A 14,764-nucleotide genomic window follows, 5' to 3' on the forward strand; every position below is an offset into this window, starting at 1 on the left:
TTGGCTTGGTCTCCATTATTCACGCACTATTTTTGCGTTTTCAAACTTCAGGGAGATGACAAGTGTTAAAGAAGTCTTAACTGTCAAACAAGCTAAATGTAATTTTTGTTCCCTTTAGTCATACCTCAAAGAATATATTATATTCAACGAGAAAGAGTCTACATATCTATTCAACGAGAAAGAGTCTATTCACATTATTCATGCGCTATTTTTGCCTTTCAAACTTCAGAGAGGTGGCGATAAGCGTAGAAGTAGTTTCAAATTTGAGACATTAGAAGTAGTTTCAAAGTTGAGACATTTTAACATTAACTTCAATAAGAATCAGGTACACAAATTTTACCAATTGAGCTCATGCATCTGACACATAAGAAAAATTGTGACTCCCATAAACGAATGGGTAAAAATAAGATGTAAGATGGTGGCATTTACAATAATCTTGTATGCATAAACAATTTGACAGAAAACCGACTTCATACAGATCCATCCTACAACAACTCTGATAATATTTTGGACATTTGTTGACTGTTGGATTTTAAGCCAGATTATTACTGGAGTTTGACTGTTTTGAGCGATTCGGCCTCTAATAAATTCTCCCATCACTGAAGAAAATGTGAATCACGCAATCTGGATCGCATAGAGAAGAAACCATGATCTTGTTTGGCAGCTAGTCTTTCAACTTGAGTTGCAAAATGTGGGTTTGCATGAGTAAGCTTGGGCATATGAACTCCAAATGGATCATTCTTGCTCTGTAAATACCAATAAATTTTGGATGAGTATCAAAGGTCAACAGATTAACACTCCAAACCTTAAAACCCTAAAAGGCTACCTGAAATACGAGTTGTGAGAATTAAAGTAAAACAAATGTAACTTCAACAAGTCAATCACACTATAACAAGGGTCTTTTACTTGCAAATCTATTCCAAACACCAAAATTTCAGCCTTTTTCTTGCTAATCGCTTCCAAATAACAAAATTTCAACCTTCCAAATAACAAAATTTCAACCTTTTACTTGCAAATCGATTCCAAACACTAAAACTCCATAGGCCGGAATTGGTGATTTGAAATGAAAAATGTGCACAAAGAAATGATGGATGACTAACCTTAAGACAAGTTCCTGCATTGAAATCACAGAATGGGAAATCGTGGGGGAAGCAGTGGTGGTTATCTCTGCATTAGGTAGTTGATTTATAAGAACATCATCCCCATTAAAGGCAGAAATCGCTGATGCCATAGGCACGACAGCAAGTGCTACCAACAGGGCATGCATAACAGTCATCACACTTTGCTGGAGGTATGACTGGAGAGGGAGGGGAAGGGCCAGGGTTTGGAGGATTAGACCCATTCTTAATCAGATATGATGGCCGCATTGTGATTCCACATTTTCCAAATGAATTGTCAATGTTTCTTTGCAACCTGATGTACTCCTTCTCACCCCAGCTTGGTCCCCACGAGTTATTTACAATCCAGTTGTCCACATCAGCTGACCCATAACCCACCAGCATCACACCATGATCCAAACCACAATTTCTAGTAAATACACCCACCCTGTCACCCCAAAAAAAGCCAACAAAACCATTGATCAATTGACTTGCAATGCATGCATGTGCAAAAAATATGTATTGGAATACCATGTAGATAAAATCTATGCAAAGAATTGAAAACTTACAGATTTGCAAAACTGAAAGTCCCTTCCACCACCTTCCATGGCCACACTGATTGGCTGAAGTGCTGCAGCATTCTGTAATGACTTCTCATAATTGGTTGGCACATCTTCATAGCCATCAATTGTTAATACATGGGAAATTTTCTGCAAAACACATATTAACGCTTTATACATATACTGATAATATCCAAAATATTCCCTATGACCCAATAAAGTTATTTAATGGATAGATATTACCAGTGCAATGAAACTTTACCCATTTAACCCGAAAGGTTTTTTCGGCACAAATTATCACGGAAAAAAATGGTTATTCCGAGGGAAAAAATAAAAATAAAGCAAATAAAAATTAGGGCTAAGAGAGAGGAATGAATCTTTGCACGCAATGATGCAGTTGCATGTTAGGGTCTTGACGTTGTATTCATAGAGGCTAGGTGTTATTGTCCTAAGGTTGTATTCATAGAGGCTAGGCCGGAAACCCTGAATATTGCAGGATTTTTTCCTGTTTCATAAGATTGAAGATTGTATTGTATTTATAGAAGTTAGGTTCACCAAAAAACAGAGAAGCCAAAAACATGCACAAGATCCAGAAAGACAAGCAATGCCAGCACAATCAAACACCCAAAAAACAAAAAATCGGTGGAGGGATTCAACGATTGACGTATTGCAAGGGCCTATGCACAGCCCTGAAAGTCTTGTTCATCATATACACCAGGAGAAGTCTGTAGTGCTTTGTATTGGCCATCGTTGAAGGCCCAAGTTTTGGAAACATTAAGCCCATGAGCTGCAGCGTGTTCAAAATCAGAGGTAACCATATGTGTAGCCGTTCCAAGGGAACAAGTGTGTAGATCTTTCGCTGCCTTGGAAAACGCAAGTGCAAAATTCGTCCCTCTAACCTGAATAACAAAAAAAGAGATAAATTATTACTTTGCATTAAAAAAAATGATAAAATAAATAAAAGAGATGTGTTACCAGTTTGCTTGCAAAAATTTGGAAAGACCCTGTCGAAACAGAGGAGATTACCCTGGAAAGCATACCCATCTAAACCCTGGTCAGCGGTATCTAGATGCCAATGTTCCAGGAGAAACTGAGTGCGTAGAAAGTAATAGAGATGGCGAAGTCTGTTGCGTTGCATTCCTGAAATAAAACATAGAAGAAAAGGAGCCGAATCTCCTTTCCCACAACAACAGCTGCTTTAAGCCTGCCTGTCCTCCACCACGCCCGCGACATTCGACTTTAAGCGTTCGATGCAGAGAGAGTGAAAGCAAACACTGCAGATGATCCATGGAAGTAGGGCCGAGCTAGGGCAAGGGCGAGGTCTCCACTCCGAGAAGCCCCGGGAAGTAACGCTGAGCCAGGGCGAGGTGATCTGTTCCGTCGCATTCTTAATTTGAATACCTTACTGTACCGGTCTAATCAATCGTATGGCTAAAATTATTTTAATCGTCTAACATTTAAATCAAAGGCTTAGAAATGTACACGTAATCTAAAAGGAAAGTTGATTTCAAAGGGAAACGCCTTACGACGTAAGTAAGTTTTCTCTTTTACCGTGAATTGTTTAATTATTTACGAGGTTGGAAAAAAATTATAATGATGAATATAAATTAATGAATTGTTTAATTATTTACGAGTTTGGAAAAAAAATATAATAATAAATATAAATTAAAACAATAAAAAATAAAATTATAAAATATATATGATTGAAAAAATTATAAAGGAATATAATTTATTAATTTTACAAGATTTATGATATAATTAAATATTATTCTATTGATCAATCTAGATTTATCTTAACCCTGGATCTATCAAGGGTCAAGAGGGATCAAATTTATGGGGCCGAGTGGGATCAAATCTCTCAAGGTGCAAACTTTTTTTGTGAGTACGAAACTTGAGGAAATGTTTCCACCTTGAGATATTTGATCCCCTCCACACTTGATAGATCCGAGGTTAAGATGGATCTAGGTTGGTTATATAATACTGTATATATCTATATTTGTATCTATGTGTCTCTTTCTTATTCTCTTTATGTATCTCACCCCCCAAATATGTGTACTCTCTCTCCATAACTATCTATCTCCCTCTCTCTCTCTTCCTCTTATCTCCCTCTCTCTATTCCCTCCTGCTCTCCTCTCTCCCTCACTCTCTCCCCATCTCTCTGTTGTCACTCCCTCTCTCTCCACCTTTCTCCCTCTGTCTTTCTTCTTTCCTCCCTTTCTCTCCCTCCAACTCTATCTCTCCCTCTCTCTCCCCTTCTCTCTCTTGAGTCCTCTCTCTCTCCCTTTCTCTCCCACCTCCCTCTGTCTCTTCCCCCCATTACTCTCCCTATCTCTATCACTACCTACCTCCCTATCTCCTTCTCTCTCTTTGTCTCTCTCTCTCCCTTCCTCTCCTCTCTCCCTCACTCTCTCTCCATCTCTCCATTGTCACTCCCTCTCTCTGTCCACCTTTATTCTCTATGTCTTTGTTCTTTGCTCCCACTCTCTCCCCATCCATCTCCATATGGCTCTCTCCCTCTCCCCTTCTCTCTCTCTCCCCCCTTCTCTTTCTCTTCCTTCCTCTCTCTCCCTCTCTCAGATCCCTCTCCCCTCCTCTCTCCTTCTCTCTCTCGCCCCTCCTCTCTCTCTTCCTTCTTCTCTTTCTCTTTTTCTCTCTCTTCCCCCCATAACTCTCTCTCTCTCTCCACCCTCCAAATGTGTCACTTCTACTCCCCCTTCTCTCCCCCCCTCTCTCTTAAATTTGATCCCATTATATTGTGTTTAAGAAAGTATCTAAATTTTAAAAAAACTCAAATGGTTGTAAAATATTAAACCTCTATTTTAGATCAATCATGTAAAAGAAAATATAATAATGAAAAACGAAAAAAAAACCATGCACTATCTTTCCTCTATTATTTAATTATTTATTGTTTTATAATGTAAATCAAAATTTATTATCTATATTTAATGTTTTATTCAAAATATAAATATTTTATTTGATTATTAATTATTATTATAATAATAATTTGAAAAAAAAATGTTTAAAAAAATCATGAAATTGGAAAAAGAATGAATGGATGAGATTTGATATATGTTCATTTTGTCATGTGTTTTCTTGATTTCTCAAGATAATACATATATGAAAAGGAATCAGAAGATGAAAAGCCACAAACTCTGGGTGTGAGAAGATCAGTTCGAGAAAGAAGGCAACCAGAAAGGTATAGTCCATTTGCTTTCTGTTCAAATTTTGCTTTATCTATTGCTGATGATGATCCCAGAACTATGAAGGAAGCAGTAGATTCAGAGGATGGAAAACTCTGGAAAGAGGCCATGGTTGATGAAATGGCATCTTTGCACAAAAATGAGGCTTGGGATCTGATGGAGTTGCCGGCTGGAAGGAAACCCATTGGCAGCAAATGGGTGTTCAAGAAGAAGACAAATGCAGAAGGAAAGGTGGAGAAATACAAAGCTCAGTTGGTAGCAAAAAGTTATTCCCAGGTGTCGGGAATTGATTTTGGTGATATTTTTTCTCCTGTTGCCAAGGTAACTTCTATTAGATTACTTTTATCTGTTGCTGTTGCTTTTTATTTTGAGGTAGAACAGATGGATGTGAAGACAACATTTCTTCATGGGGATCTAGAAGAAGAGATTTACATGAAGCAACTTGAAGGCTTTGCGGCGAAGGGTAAGAAAGAACTGGTATGCAAGTTAAAGAAGTCTCTGTATGGGTTAAAACAATCACCAAGGATGTGGTATCAAAAATTTGATACATTTATACAGGGACTTGGCTTTACCAAAAGCAAAGCAGATCACTGTGTGTATTTTAAATTAATTAGTGACCGTGTTATTTATCTGGTCTTATATGTGGATGATATGTTGCTGGTTGGAAATGACAAAGAAATTATTCAGGATTTGAAGACCCATTTGTCCTCCAAATTCAACATGAAAGATCTTGGTGCTGCAAACTATATTTTGGGCATGGAAATTAAAAGAGATCAGACAAAAAGGAAGCTCTGGTTAAACCAGAGGAAGTATGTCGAGACAATATTGCAGAGGTTTAATATGCAGAATAGTAAACCAGTGAAGGTTTCTATTCCTGTAGGTGTAAAGTTATTTGCTGAACAATGTCCCAAGGCACATGAAGAGGAAAAGGTCATGTCTCGTGTTCCATATGCAAGTGCAATCGATAGCCTGATGTATGCGATGGTATGTACTAAACCAGACATTGTACATGCAGTGGGAGTATTGAGCAGGTTTATGTCAAAACCAGGGAAGGAGCACTGGATAGCAGTGAAGCGGGTTTTCAAGTATTTGCGTGGCATTAGTGATTATGGTTTGTGCTACCAAGGAAGCCCAGGATTGGACAGAGTGTTGGATATTCATGGCTTTGTTGATGTAGACTGGGCTGGAGATCTAGATCAGAGAAGATCTACAAGTGGGTATGTGTTTAACCTATTTGGAGGTGCAGTCAGTTGGATGAGTAAGAAACAATCTGTAGTGGCACTATTACCTACAGAGGCAAAATACATGGTAGCCACTCATGCAAGCAAGGAAGCAGTTTGGTTGCAGAGATTGTGTTCAAGTATTTGATTAGTACATGGAGCTATAAGGATAGATTGTGATAGCCAAAGTACAATTTTCTTGGCAAAGAACCCTGCATATCATTCAAAGACAAAGCACATTGATGTTCAGTATCACTTGTGAGAGATATGATAGAAGACAAAAGGGTGTTGCTGGTAAAGGTGGACACTTTGAAGAATACTATAGATGCATTGACAAAATCTGTGAGCTCTGAGAAGTTCTCTTGGTGTAGAGAAACAATGGGCGTTGCAGGGCTGGATAAATTACTAAGCTCTCTTGTGACCCCCTGTGGAAAGAAAACAATAAGTGGGAGAATGTTGAGTTGTGTTATATTCTTTCCACGACTAGCCCACGTAGTTAACCAGGGGGTTAGAAGGGGGGCAGAGCCCCCCTTTGTTGCGTCGATTGCGTAGCGGGGGGAGTCACAGGGGGTTTGAGGGGTGCAGGTAACCCCACTCTATGGGGTCCGGAGCAACGCCCCGGAAAATTTTGGTTTTGGACCTTATGTTAGGTTGGGCAGACCTACCTATGGTTTTATGCATGATTTTCGCACATGGTTTTGGACGCGATGGTTTTCGGTCCATGGTTTTGGATGCTTCGGCATGTACAAATATGTATTGTCACATTGAAAGGAACATAATGAAAAATCAAGCTGGTAGTCCCGGTTTTAGGATCCAGGGGAAAATCTCTGTGTATATGTGTTTTATGTGTTATGCTCTCGCATTGTTTATTTTCTATGTTCTAGAATTCGTATGCAGGTAATTTCTGTACGGGGTTAAAACCTACAACATGTGTAATCATGATTTTATGTATTTGATGTAATGAGAAAAATAAATTTAATTATTGTTGTTCTTGAGGCATGGGTTTCATGCTTAAGAAAAATTATTTTTAGGTCAAGCTCTCATTGCGAGATCCTAGGGCTTGTTATTGAGTCTACAAGTCATTAAGTCATTTTCATGTATGAAAGACCCATTTTGGACCATGTTACATATTGTAAAAGAAATTATTTGAGTCAAAATAAAGTAAAAAAACCCTCCAAGACCTCGTCAAATGCTAACAAACAAGTCGGCCTATTTAGAAGGTGAATTCTGCCTAAAGGTAGTTACAATTCAACCTATAAAGATGGAAATGAAGCCTATATAAAGGAGGACTCGGCCTCATTCAAGGACTCGCTCACAAAAACACAAGTTCGTTCAAGGAAGAGCAGAAGTTCGAGGAAGAGAAGGGCAAAAGGAAAGAAGAATAATCAAGTTTTGAGACTATTTTCTTGGGTATTCTTCTTAGACGTGTGAAGTGAATTGGGGCCTCCTCCTGCAACAAATTGCAGTCATCATCAAGGACCAAAAACTGGATCAAGGAAGGTCTCTCTAGCAAGCGAAATTGTCAAAGAAAGGAAGTCAAGTCAAGCGAAGTTGAAATAAGGTAGATTTGTCCATTTTTCAATCCACACACGTGACCTAGGTTTTCAATAGAAGAAGCCAAAATTACAAGTCTGCAACAATAAGCCCAAATTCTGAGAAAATGAGTTCATTTCATACTTCAGTTGTCTCATTGGGATGATCCAAGACCATGATTAAAAAGTTGGGAACAAATAAAGTATATGAAATTGGACTATTTCATACTTCAGTTGTCTCATTGGGATGATCCAAGACCAGGATTAAAAGGTTGGGAACAAATAAAGTATATATAATTGGACTATAGGTAGAGGTGCAGGATCTACTCAGGTGAATCTCTCATTCTTATTCACCATTGTCATTTATTTTGTGGCCTATCTATCAAATGTTATTCATATGTCAATATAAACCATTGTGCATGCATTTTCTATCTCATTGGGATGATCCAAGACCAAGATTAAAAAGTTGGGAACAAATAAAGTATATGAAATTGGACTATTTCATACTTCAGTTATCTCATTGGGATGATCCAAGACCAGGATTAAAAAGTTGGGAACAAATAAAGTATATGAAATTGGACTATAGGTAGAGGTGCAGGATCTACTCAGGTGAATCTCATTTTATTATTCACCATTGTCATTTATTTTGTGGCCTATCTATCAAATTATATACATATGTCAATATAAACCATTGTGCATGCATTTTCTATATGTTAGCCTATTGTATGCCCTTGCTAATGTTAATGATGATCCTTGAAATTGACCTTTTTCTAGCAATTAGGCTTCTTACTCCCTAGGATGGGCTTTAGACAATGCATTTAGGTATCTATTTTATCTCTACCACAAACCCTTACCTTGATACATACCACTCATGCAACCATTACTGGATGCTTGAAATTATTGATAATAATGAGTCCTGCTACGAGGATGTGAAACGTAATATGTTCACGCACGCGACGTGTGTGAAAAAAGCCATAATTAAGGTCAGCATGAAAGAAGCGAAGATCCTATTCAAAACATTGACTAATTAATGCTTTGTAAATATATTCGACATTCGCTAGTTGCATTAAGATGACTCTCGTCCAATGTCTTGGACCATCGTCCAATGTCCTAAACCATTCGTGAGGCCGAGCAAAATGGGTAGCGATGAGAACAAGTAAGAATGTCACCTCGTTATATATGGTTTGGTTTAGTTCCTTCTTTTTGGGAACAAAATGTTTTCGCATTATGAATTCATCATTAGAATATCATGAAATAAATAGTCATTGGATTAGGCATATGTCGCACCTTTAGTCCTTTATAGGAGTCAACTGCTTAGTAATGGAGGGAGGGAGAATTGGTTAGCTAGCCCAAAGGAATTGGTACTTATTAGCCATTACACGGTGATGAATGAAATGTCTTCTCCCTCTCACCCGATTTTAGGAAATCCACCGAGTAATAAGATTTATTAGGCCCTTCATTCAATGGGCTACCTGGATTCACAAACAAATGGTTTCACCTATTCAATGGGCTACTTGGATTCACAAACAAATGGTTTCACCTAATCAATAGTGTACCAATAAAAATCCTCTAACCCACCCCAAATTTTCGATTTCCCAGATTGAAAAAGTAGTTCGGCTACCTGGGTTCACAAACAAATGGTTTCAGTGTAACAATCAAAATCCTCTAACCCACCCCAAATTTTTGATTTCCTGGATCGAAAAAGTAGTTCTATGTACATGTGCCTGCAAGTGGCATGGCGCTTGTACAAAGCTCTACACACTTTTTGGTGTAAAGAACCAAAAAAAATGTATTTACTTTCATGTATTATCAAAGCTATCTTTATGTATTTACCTTCATCTATTATCAAAGCTATCTTTATTATTAAAATGGTTTATTATAGATAATTGTTTGACCTATAACTTTACAAAATTCTACACATTCAATAAAAAATCAACAACTTCGATCATATATTAAATTTTATGTAAAAAAAGCAACAAATATATTTCCCCTCATGTCTAATAAAGTTATCTTAACTACTCAAATAACAGAGAGGAGATAAGTAAGAACACAGACAAGATAAGTATGAGGTAAAGCCTCGTGTATTATGAAAACTATCTTAAAGCAAATGAAGAAATAAATAGAAAGTGGGTATATGCTAAAACTGTCATGAAAGTAGTATCCAAACAACTTCACACAATTTAAAAGATAAGAGAAGAGAATGATATAAACATTATCAAAGTAGGTGTACCATAGATATTGTATGACTAATATCAAATTAGATAGGTAGGAAGTAATGTTCATCTTTAAAGGTAAGAATGTTTTTTTACCATCAAATGTTTTGGTTACGTCTATCTTACCACAAGGACAAGAATGAACAAATTGTCATATTGATATTCAGCACTATCAATAGATTCAGCACTATCAATCAAAAACCTCTGCAACACCCAAAATCTTAAAGCTTAAAATTAATAGCTATAACCTGTCAGATTTTATCAAACTCTTACCCATAATTTTTTGGACAAATGTGAAAGTTGGGTAAACTACGGAAAAAAATTATTTGCCTATTTATTTTGTACTTGATTACTACTAACAATTGCGGCTGAGATGTTGTGATACTCCTAAAATCACAAATCGTGAGACGTCGCTTCCTCGTTCATCTCATAAAGCAAGGCTTGTACGAGCCAACAAAGCAAGGTAGCAAGGTGTCCTAGGGATTGAATACAGATGACAACGCACCTACTGGGAGCTCACTGGTCCTCTTCACTGTTTTCAATCTCTCGTTGTTTCCACAAGTACTGTTGTGTTTCACTCTCTTCCGATGAAGGAATTTAAACTGTTGTAACAACAAAAACTGTAACTTCTGTAATTTTTCCAGATTATTTCAAACATATTTTAAGGCGAAAGGTGGCGAGGGTTTTTCTTCATTAAATCCACAAACACTGACGGCCTCTATTGAAGGTCTCTTGTGTCAATCCAGATTATTTCAAACAGGTTTAAGACAAAAGTTGGTGAGGGTTTCTTCATAAACACTGAAGGTCCCTTGTGTCAATCCTGGGTCGGGAAGAAGAAACCTTGTAAAAGGAATATGCAGTGACAAAAACCGTCAAAAAGACAATCAAGAAAGTGATTCTTAACCCTTTCCATTAAAAAACTATCCTTAAAGGCTAAAAATGCTTCCAGTGAAAGAAAATAGATTCATCCTTAGTGTCCTCCTACTTAGTAAAAATGTCGAAAATTACCTACCAGAACTTGAAATAGAGTACATTCCAGTGAAGACAAATTTCACGAAGTATTTGAAATAGATTCATCCTTAGTGTACTCTACTCAATGAAAATGTAGAAAATTACCTACCAAAGCTTCTTGTTGCGAATTCAGTAGACTGCATGTAGAAAATACATGACAGTGGCGCACAGAAAGGCAAGGGAAAGCTAAAATTGCATCCTCTAAAGTAATTGAAGCCAAAATTGGCGTCTGAAGTAGCCGCCACTGCTCCTTCTTCATATGGGAGCGAGCCTCCTCCATATGGAAGCGGTCATGGCCAGGGTAAACGTAAGCAGTCATGGCCAGGACTGTATGTAGAAAAGACATAACAATGGCGCACAAAAGGGTGAAGGAAAGACGGAATTGCATCCAAATTCAGCGTCTGAAGCTGCCGCCGCTGCTCCTTCTTCATATGCGAGCGGCCATGGCCAGAGTAAACTGCATCCAAATACAGCGTCTGAAGCTGCCGCCGCCGCTCCTTCTTCATATGCGAGCGGCCATGGACAGAGTAAACGAAATCTCTCTCTTTATTTGCAGCGTGATTTCCATGACAACTTCCTCCTCTTCTGCCACGGTCTTCATATTTTGTTTCTTGCGCCTTCTTCCCATGCTTTGCTATGCATGGAATGGCTCTTCAACCGTCCAGTGTGCGAGATGGACGCTTTGATATACAGTGTACTTACTGGTGTACTTACAGCTGCCATCCAAGAATGTCTTGAGACTCATCATATGAAGTCGGAAAATGAAGAAATCACAAAAGAAACTCTAGATAAGGAAGCCGAGCTACAAGGAAAATTTCTCAAGGCAAGTCTGGCCGAGGAAGAGTACTGGAGGATTAAATCCCGTAGGCTTTGGCTCAAGGCTGGAGATAGAAACTCCTCCTTCTTCCATAAGCAAGCCCAAGCCCGAAAAAGCTTCAACTCCATCTCAGAAATCAAGGAAGAGAATATAAGTCACAAAGACATACAAAGCATAAAAAAGGCTGCCTACCTCCATTTCAAAAAGCTGTATAATGAAGAAGAGGGACAGGGGTTTGCATCAAATTCAGTGGACGAGGTACCTTCTCTGATCACTACCAGAAAGAAGCAGTTTTTGGAAGCAGAAGTCACCAACAATGAAATAAAAACCGCTCTCTTTGCAATGGAGCCAGATAAGGCCCCGGGGCCGGATGGCTTCACTGCCAGATTCTTGCAGAACTGTTGGCAGATAGTGGAAAAATATTTATGCAGAATGGTCCGGAAATCTCAAGCATGTCAGAAAATTGGGGGAAGCACCAACTCGGCTTTCCTGGCCCTTATTCCTAAGGAAAAAGGCGCCAACTCTTTCACCAGATTTCGCCCTATCTCCCTCTGCAATATAGGCTATAAGTTGATAACAAAAGTGATTGCAAACAGATTAAAAATCATCCTTCCTGACATCATCCCCGAGAACCAGGGAGGCTTCATCTACGGAAGGCAGATTGTTGACAATTTTATTCTGGTCCAAGAGGCGATTCATTCAAGCCTGAATAGGAAAGAGAAAGGAATGGTTATTAAACTAGACCTTGAAAGTGCCTTTGACAGGGTAAGACACAGATTTTTGTTCGAGGTCCTCCACAAATTTGGCTTTGGACTCAAATTCATCAATTGGATCAAAGCTTGTATTAGTGAGCCCTGGATTGCCCCTTTGGTAAATGGGAGGGCTACTGACTTTTTCAAAGCCTCTAGAGGGCTGAGACAAGGGTGCCCCCTCTCCCCCTTGCTCTTTGTCCTCCAAGCTTCTGTTCTTAGTTTCCTTCTAAATAAAAAACAGAATGATCTAGAAATAATGGGACTGAGCATTGCAAGAGGTGTAAAAAATATAAATCATGCGCTATTTGCGGATGACTCCCTTCTGTTGGGTGCTGCCTCCTTGACCACGGCTAATCATTTCAAAGAAGTGCTGGATGCTTACTGTGAAGACTCAGGAAGCAAAATTAACAAAGGCAAATGTCACATCTACTGTTGGAATTCTTCTGCCAGATCCCTTCAAGCTATATCCAACTGCTTTGGCTTCGCAGCCTCCTCTACTTGGACCTCTTTCAAGTATTTGGGTCTCCCTGTTTTCCAAAAAAGGGCCCTCAGCAAAGATTGGTTGTCGTTATTAGAAAAATTTAAGCTCAAAATTCACTCATGTGGCTTCAATTGGCTCAATCTAGCTGGCAAGACAGTACTGGTCAAAGCTGTCTTGAACAGCCTTCCCATATACCAATCTACAGTCATGATGGGCCCCTGTTGGTATTATGAGAAAAATGGAGGATTATATCACGAATTTCTTTTGGAAAGGCGACAAAGCTAATGAGAAAAAAATCCCCCTTTTAAACTGAGACACAATTTCTCTGCCAGAATGGAAGGAGGCCTCAATTTCAAGAACTTCAGTAAGCAAAACATTGCTTTGGGCGCAAAGCTACTGTGGAGGATAATTGCCCCAAATCCGGGCTGGGCTCAGGTTGCGATGTGGAGAAAATACTTCGGTGGGCAGAGAACCCGCTGCCTGGACAAACCCAAACCAAAAACTGGAACGATGGTTCACAAATTGTGCATCAAAGCGGCCCCCTTGATCAACCTTCACGCGCACTGGATTCCTGGAAATGGTAAGCGCATCAACATTTGGGATGACCGCATCATGGGTAGTGAGCCCCTCTCTGAAGATCGCTCTCTGGTTATGTTGAGAGATTGGATGGACAGAGCGGGTCTTAAAACGCTGTGGGATATTTCTCACTGGGAGAATGGCAAATGGCAGAACTGGATTAATCTTGAGGTTCCTCACAATCTCTCCAGCGATCTCGTCTCCTTCTGTTCCCTCTTAGCAGGCAAAGCTCCATTGAACACCAGGAAGCCCGACATCAGGGGATGGGGTCCGACACCTGGACGCTACACAGTTGCGCAAGGTTATAATCAGCTCTCCCTTCGACCTCATGTCCCCCCCGATCCGAAGCCTTGGCAAGGTATATGGTCTCAGACTTCGATTCCAAAAATAGACGTTTTCTGTTGGCTTTTATGCCACCAAAGAATATTGACAGATGACAGGCTTCGAAGAAGAGGATACATAGGGCCATCCCGCTGCTCGTTATGTGGGGTCGATGAGGAAAACGCCCCCCATCTTATGCTCCGCTGCAAGTTTTCTTTTGAACTTTGGACTGAAGCCTTAAAACCGTGGAACGTAGACTTTGCCTTGCCAAACCGCTGCGCAGATTTGTTTGCAAATTGGAAGTTAAGGTACCCAGGTGGCTCCCCTCAGAACGTCCACATCAAAGAAGCCTGGCTCGTCCTCCCTAAACTAATCTGCTGGCATATATGGCTGGAAAGAAATCAGAGAATTTTCAGAGACAAAAAGAGTGATCTCAAGATCATATGGGAAAAAATCAAAAGCCATCTAAGAGACTGTTTGGGTGATCAGCTTGACAGGGCAGATCTAAGCGGCCAAGAAGCTGTATGGGGCGCTTACCTTAATCTCCAATTCACTGATATTGCCAGACTTCCTCCTCTCCTAAAAAAATGGCAAATCCGTCTTGAGGCTGTAGAATTTTCTGAGTTTTGCAGCAAGAAGGAAAGAAACACTCTCTTTTTTGACGGGGCAGCAAAAGGTAATCCTGGTATATCCGGTGCAGGTGGAGTAATCAAAAGTGCAGAGAGCAGAACTGAACTAAGATTTGCCTGGGGAGTGGGCTTCAATACAAGCATCCAAGCCGAAGCACTGGCTCTCTTTCAGGGTCTCAAACAGCTCACTTCCCTGGGTATCAAAGAGGCAACTGTTTTTGGGGACTCCCAATCCATCATAAAGATCATTGTAGACAACTCTCTTCCTACTGATCTAAGGCTATCAAGATTGATGAGCAGAATTAGAATTCTGATAAACTCCTTTCAGAACCTGGAATTCCTTCATGTAAAGAGA

The 14,764-nt window shown here is 39.5% G+C and overlaps 1 pseudogene; it reads right to left on the reverse strand.

The window, feature by feature from the left end:
* Window positions 1–974: 974 nt before the first annotated feature.
* On the reverse strand, window positions 975–11,339 carry LOC149166505 (cysteine proteinase mucunain-like; annotated as a pseudogene).
* Window positions 11,340–14,764: the final 3,425 nt, after the last annotated feature.

Source organism: Pinus tabuliformis, chromosome 5_1 (genome assembly GCF_031772625.1).
Source record: "Pinus tabuliformis cultivar Carrire ecotype Pingquan chromosome 5_1, CPIR1, whole genome shotgun sequence".
Taxonomy (NCBI): domain Eukaryota; kingdom Viridiplantae; phylum Streptophyta; class Pinopsida; order Pinales; family Pinaceae; genus Pinus; species Pinus tabuliformis.